We start from the raw sequence: 12,914 nt of genomic DNA, 5'->3' as shown, positions 1-12,914 counted from the left end.
AGAAGAGGGACAAACCCAGAACACTGAAGAATACCAATAATTAGAAGACAAGAGGAAGAAGAAAGAAGAATAAATAGAAAAAGAAAAGGAGAAAGAGAAGAGGCATAAATAGAAAGAGAAATGGAGTGTACCTGAGAATATAAGAGCCAAGGGAGGAAAGATTTTCAAGATAGAAAGTGAATGGTAAACATCATCGATTATTGCAAAGAAGTCAAGGAGGATAAAAATTGTGAAAAGTTCCCTTATTAGATTTGATAATTAGGAACTCATTTGGTGACCTTTTAATTAATCAATTACAGTAAAGTACAGAAGTAGGAATTGAAATCAGATGCACAATTTAGAAATGAGTGGGCATTTAGAAGGTAAAAGCAATGAATTTCTTTTTCTAGAACATGCGTAGAACACAGGATCTTATCCTGGGGTCCAAGGACTCCTAAAGGGATCCATAGATCTCAGGGATCCATGACACAAAGAAAGACCAACACTTATTTTAGAATTTTGATAATAAAATGAATAAGGATAGATTGATAGCTTGAAGGATGAACAGGATCAAGTGATGCTTATTTTAGGATAGGAAAGACTTAAAGGCGTTTGTAGACATGAGCAAAGGCGATAGTGAGGAAGCAAGATAGAAAGGGAGAATCTCTGATGGAACAAGACCCTAAAAGAAGTAGGGAGGAGTGGAATAAAGGATCCAAATGGAACTATTAGCCTTTGAAATTAAGGATATATCTTGAGTTGGGATGAAGGGAATCTTGTCTTCCTTCTCAGCTTCCACCTGCTTTGAGAAACCTTCCCTTATTTTCCCAGTTGATTGTGCTTTCTCTTCCCTTTATTTACTCTGTATAATACTTACTTTTGTGCATGTGATAGGTTCTCGGTTCTCAATAGAATGTGAGCTTCTCAAGCTCAGGAATACTTTTGTTTATGTCTTTGCATCTTCTGAACCTAGCACAAGGTCTTACATATAATAGCAACTAAATAAATATTTGTTGATTAAATCGTTATTTTCTTTAATAAGTATCTAAAATTACCAGTCTGTAACTTTTTTTTCTAGCCCATCCTGCCTCCAAGAATTACAATGTTAATCAAAAGAGAGAATTTTTTTTTTCCTGCTGCTACCATATACTATGGACATTGATGGAAATACCTGACAAGATTCAGAAATCAGGTTGTCTTACATCTTGTAAAAGCTAGGTGGAATAAGTCAGTCAAACTTTTTAGACTGTCATTCACGGATCTTCACAATCTGTCTTTACCCTACCTTTGTATACCTATTTCTCATTTCTTTTCTTCACTTTTGTTGTTCCGTCATTTCAGTCATGTATGTGACCCCATTTAGGGTTTTCTTGGCAAAGATACTGGAGTGTTTTACCACCTTCTTCTCCAGCACATATTACAGATGAGAAAACTGAGGCAAACAGGGTTAAGTGACTTGTCAAGGGTCACACAACCAGTAAGTGTGAGGTGGAATTTTAACTCAAGAAGATGAATCTGACTTCAGGACCAGCATTCTATCCAATCACATTCCCTACCCATTCTCCATCCATCCATAAGGCTACAACATGAGTATAGGCCTTCACCATTTCTCATTTAGATCATTATTTATTTATTTATTTTTAAAACCCTTACCTTCCATCTTGGAGTCAATACTGTGTATTGGGCTAGGCAATGAAGGTTAAGTAACTTGCCCAGGGTCACACAGCTGGGAAGTATCTGAGGCCAGATTTGATCCTAGGACCTCCCATCTCTGGGCCTGGCTCTCAATCCACTGAGCTACCCAGCTGCACCATCATTTAGATTATTGCACAGGGTCAGAACTGGTTTTTCTGCCATGAGTCTCTCACTACTCCAGTCTATCTTTCACACTGTTTCTAAAGCAGTTTTCTTAAGTGCAAATCTGTTCACATCACTCCTTTATGCAATCCATTCTAATGACTTCTCATGCCTTCTAGGACAAAATATAAACTCCTCTGTTAAACTTTTAAAGTTCTGCACAACCTTGCTCCCGCCTATCCTTTTGGCTTTCATTGGATAACTCTTCCCCTACCCCTCTACTCTGAGATCCAGCCCAGCCGGATAGCCATTCTCTGTGCCCCTCACACATGACATTTTATCTCTCTTTTGCCCTGGCTATCTCTCATTCCTGAAACACATTTGCTCCCCTTCTCAGGCTCACAGAATTCTATTCTTTTTGTAAAAGACAATGAAAGTATCATCTTTTACAGGAAACTTTTCTTGAAACTTCCCCCCTCCAAATGCTGTTGTCTTCCTTCCCTAACTACTTTGTATTTGTCTACTTCATTTATTTGTATTTATTCACTTTGCTTTAATACTATCATATACTTATATCTGCATGTGTTGTCCCTCATTAAAATAGAAACTCTTTTCTATTAGGGATCGTATTGCTATATTTGAATCTTCAAGGCCTAACAAAGTGCCTGGCACAGAGTAGGTACTGAATAAATTCTTGTTCAGTGGTGGCTGGATACATATGCTCCTGGCAAACGGAATTCTTTGTCATTCATTCCTTGTATTTGTCCTGAGGTTTGCTATGCCTTTGTTAATCAATCACTCTCCTTCAGGTAGGTGGAGGTGCAGTGGTTAGAACCAGGCTTTGAGTCCAGAAGTTCAAATCTGACCTCAGCTACTTACTGTACTAGTGGTGTAACCCTGGCCAAGTTATTTTTTTTTTCTAAATCCTTATCTTCTGTCTTAGAATCAATACTATGTATTAGTTCCAAGGCAGAAGAGCACTAAGGGCTAGGCAATGGAGGTTAAATGACTTGCCCAGGGTCATACAGCTAGGAAGTGTCTGAGGTCAAATTTGAATTCAGGACCTCTCATCTCTAGGCCTTACTCTCAGTCCACTGAGCAACCTATCTGTCTCTGCCAAGTTACTTTCTTTTTTCTTTTTCTTTTTTCTTTTTAGCCCTTAACTTCTGTGTATTGGCTCCTAGGTGGAAGAGTGGTAAGGGTGGGCAATGGGGGTCAAGTGACTTGCCCAGGGTCACACAGCTAGGAAGTGTCTGAGGCTGGATTTGAACCTAGGACCTCCCGTCTCTAGGCCTGACTCTCAGTCCACTGAGCCACCTATCTGTCTCTGCCAAGTTACTTTTAACTCTGTCTCCCTCAGTTTCCTTGAGCATAAAATGATGATAATAATAATATCTACCTCACAGGATTGTTGTAAGGATAAAATGAGATATTTGTAAAGTGCTTAGTATAGTGCCTTGCACACAGTAGGCATTTAATAAATTCTTTCTCCCTTTGCTTCCCCTAGAAATCCTTCCTTCTTTCAGACCCACCTCAAATTCCATTTTTTTTTCATTAAAATTTCCTGAATTTTCTAGTATTGTCAGTGGTGGGTTCTCTACTGCACCTTATTTTAAATATTTTGAAATTTAATTATTTTATTAATTATAATTTAATGTCATTACACATTATAATAATAGTGTAATATAAAATAATATTAAATAAAATAATGTTAAATAAAAATTAAATACTTTGAAAACAAGGGTTGTGTTTTTTTTTTTTTAATTTTGAAATCCTTTCTCTACCTATTATGGTATCTTTATTCATTTAGTTAAATAAAGTAAATAAGTATTAGAATACCTGCATTTTCTTTTTTGGCAAAAGTCATCTTGAAAAAATAGACTGAAATATGAGTAAAGTTCAGGTCTCAAGTAGCCACAATGAAGGAAAGACTCAAAGACCTGGAATCAGGAAGACTCAACTCATTTTTGTTTTGCCATCCTTTAGCCATTTGATTATGTACAAGCCACTTAATTTCTTTGGGCCTTGGTTTCTTTAGAAACAAAGAGATTAGACTAGATTAGAAGTAGCAATAAATGGGAGAGGTTTGGACCAGCTGCTGTGGGGAATGCAAATGGACAACTACTAAAGAGGAATTAAAAGACTGTAGAGCTGTATTGAGGACTCAGCTGAGGTTCATTAGCATGAATTTAAAACTCTTCCCACTTGAAAATTCTATAATCTGATTTTTTTCTTTGAACTTTGATTTTTATTGATAGTTTTAGCTACATGGGATCATAGAGTACTAGAGGTAAAGGGTAACTCAGTGGTCTTTCTGTCCTACTAGTCTAACTCTGTAAATGAAGCTAGATGGTTAATCCGTTCCTTTTCCTGCTCTCACGATGTAGATTAGATGTTCAGAATTTCGCACCATTTGCCCTTTGAAATGGTGTCATTATTCTCTCTACTGCACTTGGGTTTAGTACTGCAAGAATCCCCAACTCCTCTCTCTTTCCTTGCCCTGAACGTCTAATCAGCCTGTGTAATCCTTTATTGCCTAAGGCTTCATATATGCTGCAGATTTTGTAAATAATAGTTCAGATTTCTTATTTTAAAATTGAGAATAGCTTATTTTCAGAATGATTCACTGGAATCCTCCTGGTTAGTCCAATTTCATCTTCCAGAGTACTCAGCAGAAATCGAGTCCCATGGAGCTGTCTCTGTACCACCTCTGTACTGAGCGGATCACTGAACCTCTTCCACATTCCTCCTTCCACTCCCATTCCTGGGGTATAGAATTTCATGTATGTTTCATAGTGTAAATTTTTTTGTTTAGAAGCAAATGTGTTTGAGTGTAATGAAGTACATAATCCTGGAAGAACAGCAGATGCCCAGTAGAAAACAGATTGATCCTTCTCTTTGCCAAGACAGACACTTCTACTTGTGTCCTTGATCCCATCTCTCTTGGTATCCTCCCGCGGCTTGTCTTAACAATCATTCTTTTTCTCTTTCTGATATTCAGTCTTTCTCCTGGCTCCTTCTCTGCTGCCTACAAACATAGCCAAGCTTCCCCCATCCTTAAAAATTCTTCACTTAGCCTTATTACCTCCTTAAGCTCCTATATCTCTCTTCCCTTTCATGTTCAAATACCAAGACAAAATAGCCTAAACTTATTGTCTCTATTCCCGCTCCTTCATGGTCAAGGCTAATGAATGTTGTGCCCTTCATTCGTAATCCTGAAATCAATAGCCTGACTTACTAGACTTCTCCTTTGAAATATTAACTTCCATAAAATTGAAGTTTCTTAATCTCCATTCTAGAAATAAATTTGTTTCTTTAGCTTTTGATGTGTTGATAGTTTGCTAATGATATCTTCTAACTTGAGGGGGTTGCTTTTCACTACTGTATCCTGGATAAGTTGATGTCTGGGGTCTCTTCCAACTCTGAGGTTCTGTGATTCTTTTTTCAGACAACCTGAAAACTTTCTTTGTAGCTAAGCATACAGAGGAAATAGTCTACAACTTCCTTAACCTTTGCTTCAGCGTCAGAATCAAACAATAAATTTTGTTAACAATGCATGTTTATAAACCCACACCCTCTCCGGCCCACAAGTCCAAACATTAAGGATTTAAATATTCCCAGTAGTAAAAAATTCCTGTGGTCCTTGTTGATGAATTCTAATACATCATATTTTAATGTGCCAGATTCTTCACTTTGAAAAAATTATTCTACCTTTCTGCTTGTACAGAGGAAAAGTTTCACCTCAGCAATAGCTAGAGATACAGAGATGACCTGCCAACCAGCCTATTTACCCATTTATGTTTTTTTTTTCCCACTGATAGCATTAATCTGTTGTCTTATTAAGAATGCATCATCATGAATCACCCACCAAGTTGGGAAATCCAAATTTAGTTGGAAGTGACTGAACTCATCAGAGTGATAACACTAGAGTTGTGGGAAGAGGGCTGCAGCTGAACTTTAATGAAATAACATTATGAAATCTGAAAAAGCAGAGCCCTTGTTGACTGTACACAAAGCACAATTTTATAATAGTCTTTGATGGCCTCGCTTCCTCTGTAGATTATGTCGGAAATGGCTTTTGTCTGAATAAGCATTCCCAGAGGTAGAAAGTCTTGAAACTAAACCCACTAATACTATGTATTTATGTATGAATTTCTGACTTTTTTTTGGTATGGTTAGCCAGCCAGACATCCATTTGTATCAGGAATTAAGGAAATGGATTAGCCTTAATTACTTAATTATATCTAAATGTATAAAATACTTAGGACACAGTAAATAATACTTAGTCACTGGGTGGCATAGTAGCTAAAGGGCTGGACTTGGAGATAGAGATTTCTTAGTTTGAATCCTGTTTCAGACACTTACTAGATGGTTGGCCCTGGGCAAGTCAGTTTCCTTAGCTGTAAAATGGAGTTAATAATATAATCTATGACCCCAGAGTTGTTAAAGCTCAGATAAGATAATGTATAAAATACTTTGCAAAACTTAAGACCATCCAAATTTTGGTATTATGAGTAGTAGTAATAGTTGTAGTTGTAATAGTCGTAGTCGTCGTCATCGTAGTAGTAGTAGTAGTAGTAGTAGTAGTAGTAGTAGTAGTAGTAGTAGTAGTAGTAGTAGTAGTAGTAGTAGTAGTAGAATGACCACTTCTTGGGTAAGTTTTAGTGAGGATTCTTTTCTAGATGTGGCTTGTACTAGTCTGCCAAAATCCCTTCCCAATCTGAAATTCTGTGATTGGGCTATTTAAAAAAATGACACAATACCTTTTCCTCCTCCCCCTGACCTCTTTCCCTAACTCCAATCAATAGCAATAGTAAAAAGAAAGAGATGCTATATAGGGCTCAAGAAGAGTATTATGGGGACAACCATTTCTCCAGGGAAAAAAAAGTGAAGAAAACTAGGGTAATTATCTGGATAATTTAGGTAGGAATTTTAAACTCACCCTCTCAACTAAATGATCTATAATGATCAAGCCAAAAGTGAAGGTTTATTTTTATTTTTATTTGGTGGGGTAGGGGTTTGATAATCTTGGTCATCAGTTCAGTTTTGTTCTTTATTTTAACTGTGAATACTTGGCCTGGAAGTGAATTGTTCCTTTGTGTGAAGTGATGAACTCTCTAAGGTACCATTTAATGTTCTGAAAGAGCTAATTTTCTAAATGATTCCCTTGTGTTCTGGAAGACTCAGTTCATTTCACGTGAGCGAGCACTTTGTCCTCAGAGACTAGTCTATTTTTTGCGTTTCCTGATAGGCTGAGACCCAGAAAGGCTGAGATAAGAGTCTAAATAAATGCCATTGCACAGGGGGTGCGGCAGCAACTGAAGGGAGAAGGACCCTGAGTTTACTGGGATTGAAAGAAAATGTAGTTACATTTAGACTTAAGTCTTGACAGTGCTGAGCTGGGTTCTTTGGGCACTCAGTCTAAGGCTTGAAGTGAAGAATACTTCATCCTGAAGATGAATGTATCCTTTGCCCCAAATAACTATGCCAAGTTCATCTTAGGTCTAGTATGGTCCAATGAATAATCATCATATGAGTGAAACAGAAGTGGCATTGCAGGCAGAAGATCTGGGTTCAATTTCCATCTCTGATCCTTTTTAGTTGTGTGGCATTGGGTAGGTCATTAAACCTCAGTATTTCTCAGGCTGTCACTAGGATTACTCTACTAAAATCCTAGATCTAGAGTTGGAAGTGACCTCTGGTCATATAGTCAAACCTCCTTATTTTATAGGTAGAGCTGAGAGAAATTAAGTGACTTGCCCAAGGTCACAGAGATAATAAGTGGAGTCAGAATCCCTGTTTCCAAATTTGGAGCTCTTCCTCTTGTATCATATTGTTTCTCAACAGATATGGCCAACCCTGGGGAGTGGTGGGGTGGTGGTGTATGGGATTGACAAAATGACAGATCCTTTCCATAGCACTGTCTGTCTGTGATACTCAGGATAATGTCAAAAGCCCATGGCAGCTTCAGTCTGTGTAGGTGTGTAGTTTTTGGTCTACCTGAAATTACATGCCAACAAGAAGTTCTCTTTAGAATAATAAACTACCAGGAAGTATTCTTGGAATTCATTAGGTGAGATATTTGTCACAGCAACATTTCATTTGGCCCACTCTATCAGATTCTTCCTGGTCTTCCCCCTCCCCACCCCACCTCTGTCTCCCATCTATACTCCTAAGGTCTCTAATGCCTGGGATTGCTTCTATTCCACATGGATGTGTATGACTATTCAAAGGGCAGCTCTAATTAACTAACTACCTAATGATATGCTTAGCTGATGAGAATCCCTAGTAGGGACATGACCCCAGATACCAGATAAAGCAAATGAAGACTATGCACCTAGACTGGATATATAGTCTTTGAATAAGACCTTAGATTTGAGTCAAAATGAGCTTTGGAATCTGTGAGATCATACTGGAACTGAGGTTATTAAACCATAGAAGGAACCCTACAGGCCATCTATCTTCTTCTTCTTCTTCTTCTTCTTCTTCTTCTTCTTCTTCTTCTTCTTCTTCTTCTTCTTTTTTATGAAGAATGATACTGGTTCATGAAGTCAAGTGACTTAAATACCAGGTGATAATAATAATAACCAATATTTACATAGTACCTACTGTGTGCCCAGCAATGTGCTGAGTTGTGCTCAAGTCATGCAGATCGTGTCAGTTGTAGGATTTGAACTCCAGATCCAGTACATCTTCCCATTCAATGACCATGCTGCCTCCTCAGTGATCCTTAGACTCCTGAGCCCAGTTGTCTCTGAATGTACAAATCTTCCCTGGAATCAGGAGGGTCTGTACAATATTGCTAAGATTTCCCTTGCTGACTTTCTTTATTAAATGAGAAAAAAAGGAAAAGCATTGCATGAAATCAAGTTAAAAAGAATCTTTATTATTATTATTATTATTATTATTATTTAAAAAACAATACAAAGCACCTAAAGTCCATTCGGTGTTCAGCCTAGCTTGGTTTGGCCACACAAGTAATTAAGGTCCGAATGTAGCACACTCACTTAACATGATGAAATAGTGTTGGGAAAAGCTCTCCTCTTACTTTTTTCCCCAATGTTTTGAGATACATCGAAATGTATAAAATGCAGAATCTGTTCTGTAATGTTTATTGAAGAAAAGCTTAATGGGGGGAAATGTGGTCCCGGTGAACTGCTGCGACCTTAATGAATCTGCAGTCTCTTTGGAGATTCTCAAGCAGAAATCCCCAACGCTAGCGTGTACTTAGTGCTTCAAACAATAATTACCTCACCAGAGTGAAATCACCCGAAGACCATAAAAGGATTTGACAGTTTCCCCACGATCCTTCGCAGAGGCAGTAGCAAGGTTGTGCAGAGAGGGCTGTGGCCACTGATAACTCCCTCACTCAGCTGCTGAGGAACTCAGAAAAAGCCTGCTCCAAACTTTTCAGCTGTTGACAAGCTTGACTTGCTGAGAACACTGGTTAAATATAGCCCGAGCGAGCCCAGCTCCACAAAGTCATTGCTCGAACAGTGTGGGAAGAAGAGAGCAAGAAGAGGGGGAAACCTAATCTCGGAACCAAACTGCCGGAGCCAAACAACACCTAGCAACAGTTGAAAAAACTTTTAAACAAAAGTCTGGGTGGGAGACTTGAGAGAGGACGACCTCCTGTCTCTGCCGATTGGGGTTCCAGGGAGACAAAAGTTCAGCTCTCTTCTTTCTTCTGGGTTCCCTGAATGACTAGCTGCCGATTAGACCTAGGGGAGTGGGAAAAACCCAATTGCTGTGGATTTCTTGGGGGCAGGAGAGTTTTCTTGGACTTCCAGATAATTTGTGCTGTGGGACAAGACACCAGACTTGCGGAAAAATAAGCCGTCACTCATCAAGGAACCTAGAACGCCCGCTGTCAGGTAAGACAGAGGGAGCTAATTATTCTTCTACAAGGAAGGAAATTTCTCCTAGATTTCCATTTATCTGATACTGCCTTTTAGTACTCACTGTTCTATTGTACATGATGATATGTTTACCAATGATAGCCTTCCGTGAGTTATGGCAAAATATCCAGGCATATCATGGTCTCCCTATTAAGAGAATCCCACACTGGTCGTATGTAGCAAAGCTTTGGGATTGTGTAATTGTTCATTGAAATAAAAAATATTGATTCCAACTCATTATTAGAAAGGCAGTAGACTATCAAAGAAATCAGACCATTTCACTCCCTTTTGTAATATTTGGAGTGCTTAACAAATGAAATTCCCAATCCACCCCCATTGCCTCCAACCCCCCCCCCCCTTCCCATCTCAGCAATTGGAGTCTAAAGTTACTAAAACTAGCTAGCAGTCCATGTGGTAAATGAGAGGAAATTCCCACATGGGGTCTGTATGGCTATACTCATGCCTTGCTGCTTTCGGCTTCTCCTTTGGCCTGATTCTCTGATTACATCGGAACACCTTGTGCTATTGGTTCTGACCTCATGACAGTCTCACCCCAAATGCTTCTTTTTGCCTGAGCTCTGACCACGGTCAGCATTGAATCATTCCCTAAATCTTCAGTAGTAGAGGGGAGCCATTCAAAAAAGTGTCTGAAAGGTTATTTCAAGCTGGTTGTTCCTAACTTGGGTAATTGTTTACATACGGTCATAATAGACTGTTCTTTTTCAACCCAAGTGGAGTTGAATTGAAATCATGATCCTTTCATAAGCAATTTTTCCCTTTCTTATCCAGAGAAAAACCTGAATTGTGTCTGGGAAGGATACTCTTTCCGATTCTGTGAATTACTCTGCAATTTTTCTTTTTAAATCAATAATTTTCCCCCCTGTGTTCCCCACTGAATTCTAGGAAGGCTTTTGGACTATATTGGATTGTTGCAAACTCTCAGGCTTGCAATTGCTATTGGGCTAGCTATTGTATTCAATGTATAAAAATAGGAGAGTGGTTCCACAAAACAGGATACAAACCCTTTATTTGAATATCTATCCTGTGCTAAATATATTATTAAAATGCATGAAGGATCAGACTTAAAGCTAAAAGGGACTATAAAGATCCTTGAAGTGCTCTTTGAGTTCTCATTTTTTATAGATGGGGAAGCATGAGATCAGAGATGTTAACTGACTTACTAATGACTGTCCTAAGATTTTAAATTAAAAGCAGGAAAAAAAAACTTCAAGGCTTTCTAACCCACTTCTGCAGCCCCATTTAACAGGTTAGGAAACAGAGGGGCCTAAGAAGTTAAATGAATTGTCCAATGTCATACAGGTTGCCAATGACAGAACTGGGATTTGAATCCATCTCCTCTGATTCTAAATCTGGTATTCATTCAGTTGTATTATGATGCTATCTGTTTAGTCAAAGATCTAGAATTGACTCTGAATAATAAGTATATGTTTGGAAATAAGAATGAACTAAACATCTGAATAAATTTTTCATTCTTCTAAAGCTAAATAAATTTTTTATTATGATTTTAGGAAGTTGAGACACTTATTACACTAAATTCATTCTAGCTATTCTTAATCTAAAATTGTTTAAAATATAGGGTTCCTTAAGGTGTTTGTTACATGAATAAATCTAGTCACATGTAAATAGTATGTATCTAGATCTAAATCTTTATCTGTTGTTACATATAGTTACAGCAGTGGTGAATTTAGTACCAATGAGTGATCCTTATGGTAGAAGAGACAATATACTTTGGTCACGAAAGAATTTTGAAAAGGCAGACTAAATGATTTACATTTCTACCTGTTTATATCTTAGGAAGGGTCACATTGTTGGCTTAAGTATGTGCACTTGGGCCAGATCTTACCACCAGTTCCAGGCACACAATTCCTTTTGAAGTCCATGGAGCAGTACATGTAACTCAACACGAAATATGACCCAAATTGAAAGCTCAGTTTCCTGAAAGCCAGGGCAACACCAGTGAAGGTCTGAGTGGTCCAACTGCTGTTTTATCCTTACACATTACAAGTCTTCAGGAGAAACCGTATGATTTTCTACAATAAATGAAAGCCAAGGTCTCATTGCATATATTTGTTCTCCTTGCATATACTTCCTCAGTGGACCAGAAGTGTCCTTTGCTATACCCTTTGAAATCTGGAAATATGTGATTTCTTGGCATGAGTCAATGTATCATCTATGTTGATTAGAATATGCATGATACTAATAGTAGTAGACTGCCTGAGAATGGCCCATGATAGTTTGTGTCTTCTGAGCCAGCTAACTAACTCATGGTTAATATTCTGTGCTCTCCTACCAATCTAGGGCTCTGGGATACCAAGGCTAGGACTTACATTTTTACAGAATTTGGCATTTATCTTTACAACTGCTCTGATTCTGGTTTTGCTTTTGTTGTCCTATCAGAAAGTGCCATAATCTCCTTAGCCAATGAGATCTGATAGGACAGAGTCAGCTTTGACATCCTCCTTGCCTCTTAACATTGCTCTGCATTTTGAAGCAGCTACTATAAATTCTCTCTCAGTTCTCCTTTCCATTGTCTTTGTCATCCTTCACAGAACTTCCACTGTTAATCCAGGCCCTTATTATCTTTTGCCTCGTCTAATTTTAAGTCTTTTATCCATTCTCCTTTCTCCAAGACTCCTCCTCATTCTAATCTTTCTTGGTTGTGACTGCCAGATTAATTTCCCAAGACACTGCTATAATTGTATCCACACAAAAAATCTTCATTGATTACCCACTGGTTTTGTCTTGGACTAGCAGTGTGTCTTTAGGAATATCTATTAAATTCATGTCAATTCAACAGGTATTTATTAAGCAGCTGCTGTGGGCACTGGTTATTAAAAAATGAAATCGTATTTGCTTTCAAGGAGCTTATATTCTAGAAAATAATGTCTTACACTAATATGGAACTTGGATTTGCAATGCACTTTACATAAATTATCTAACTTGATCTTTCAACAGCCTCATAAGGTAAGAACTATTATTACTCACATTTTACAAACGAGGAAAATATCTTTCAGAGAGGTTAAGCGATTTGTCGCACAGTTAGTACAAGTTCTTGACCCTGAGTCCCACACATTTTCCACTATAACATAATGCCAGTTAATTGTTTAACCCTATCCTCTCTATTTCTCCATCTCTAAAATGAGGGGGTACTGTATTAAATAATTAAGGTCCTTCTCATGCGAGTATTCTGTGTCTACTTATAGAGTCTTAGGATCACAC

General features: G+C 38.1%; 1 protein-coding gene across 2 annotated transcripts in view; it reads left to right on the top strand.

Annotated features, from left to right (window-relative positions):
* The first annotated feature begins 9,106 nt into the window (after nt 1-9,106).
* The window catches only part of FILIP1 (filamin A interacting protein 1), a 292,121-nt gene continuing 288,313 nt past the window's right edge, over nt 9,107-12,914 (top strand). For both annotated transcript variants that reach the window (XM_044676116.1, XM_044676113.1), the window contains exon 1: nt 9,107-9,650. The gene's annotated coding sequence lies outside the window, so the exon portion shown is untranslated. The remainder of the gene's footprint in view (nt 9,651-12,914) is intronic.

This window comes from Gracilinanus agilis, chromosome 4 (genome assembly GCF_016433145.1).
Source record: "Gracilinanus agilis isolate LMUSP501 chromosome 4, AgileGrace, whole genome shotgun sequence".
Taxonomy (NCBI): Eukaryota; Metazoa; Chordata; class Mammalia; order Didelphimorphia; family Didelphidae; genus Gracilinanus; species Gracilinanus agilis.
The sequence above is the reverse complement of the archived record's forward strand: the minus strand, read 5'-3'. Positions and strand labels throughout refer to the sequence as shown.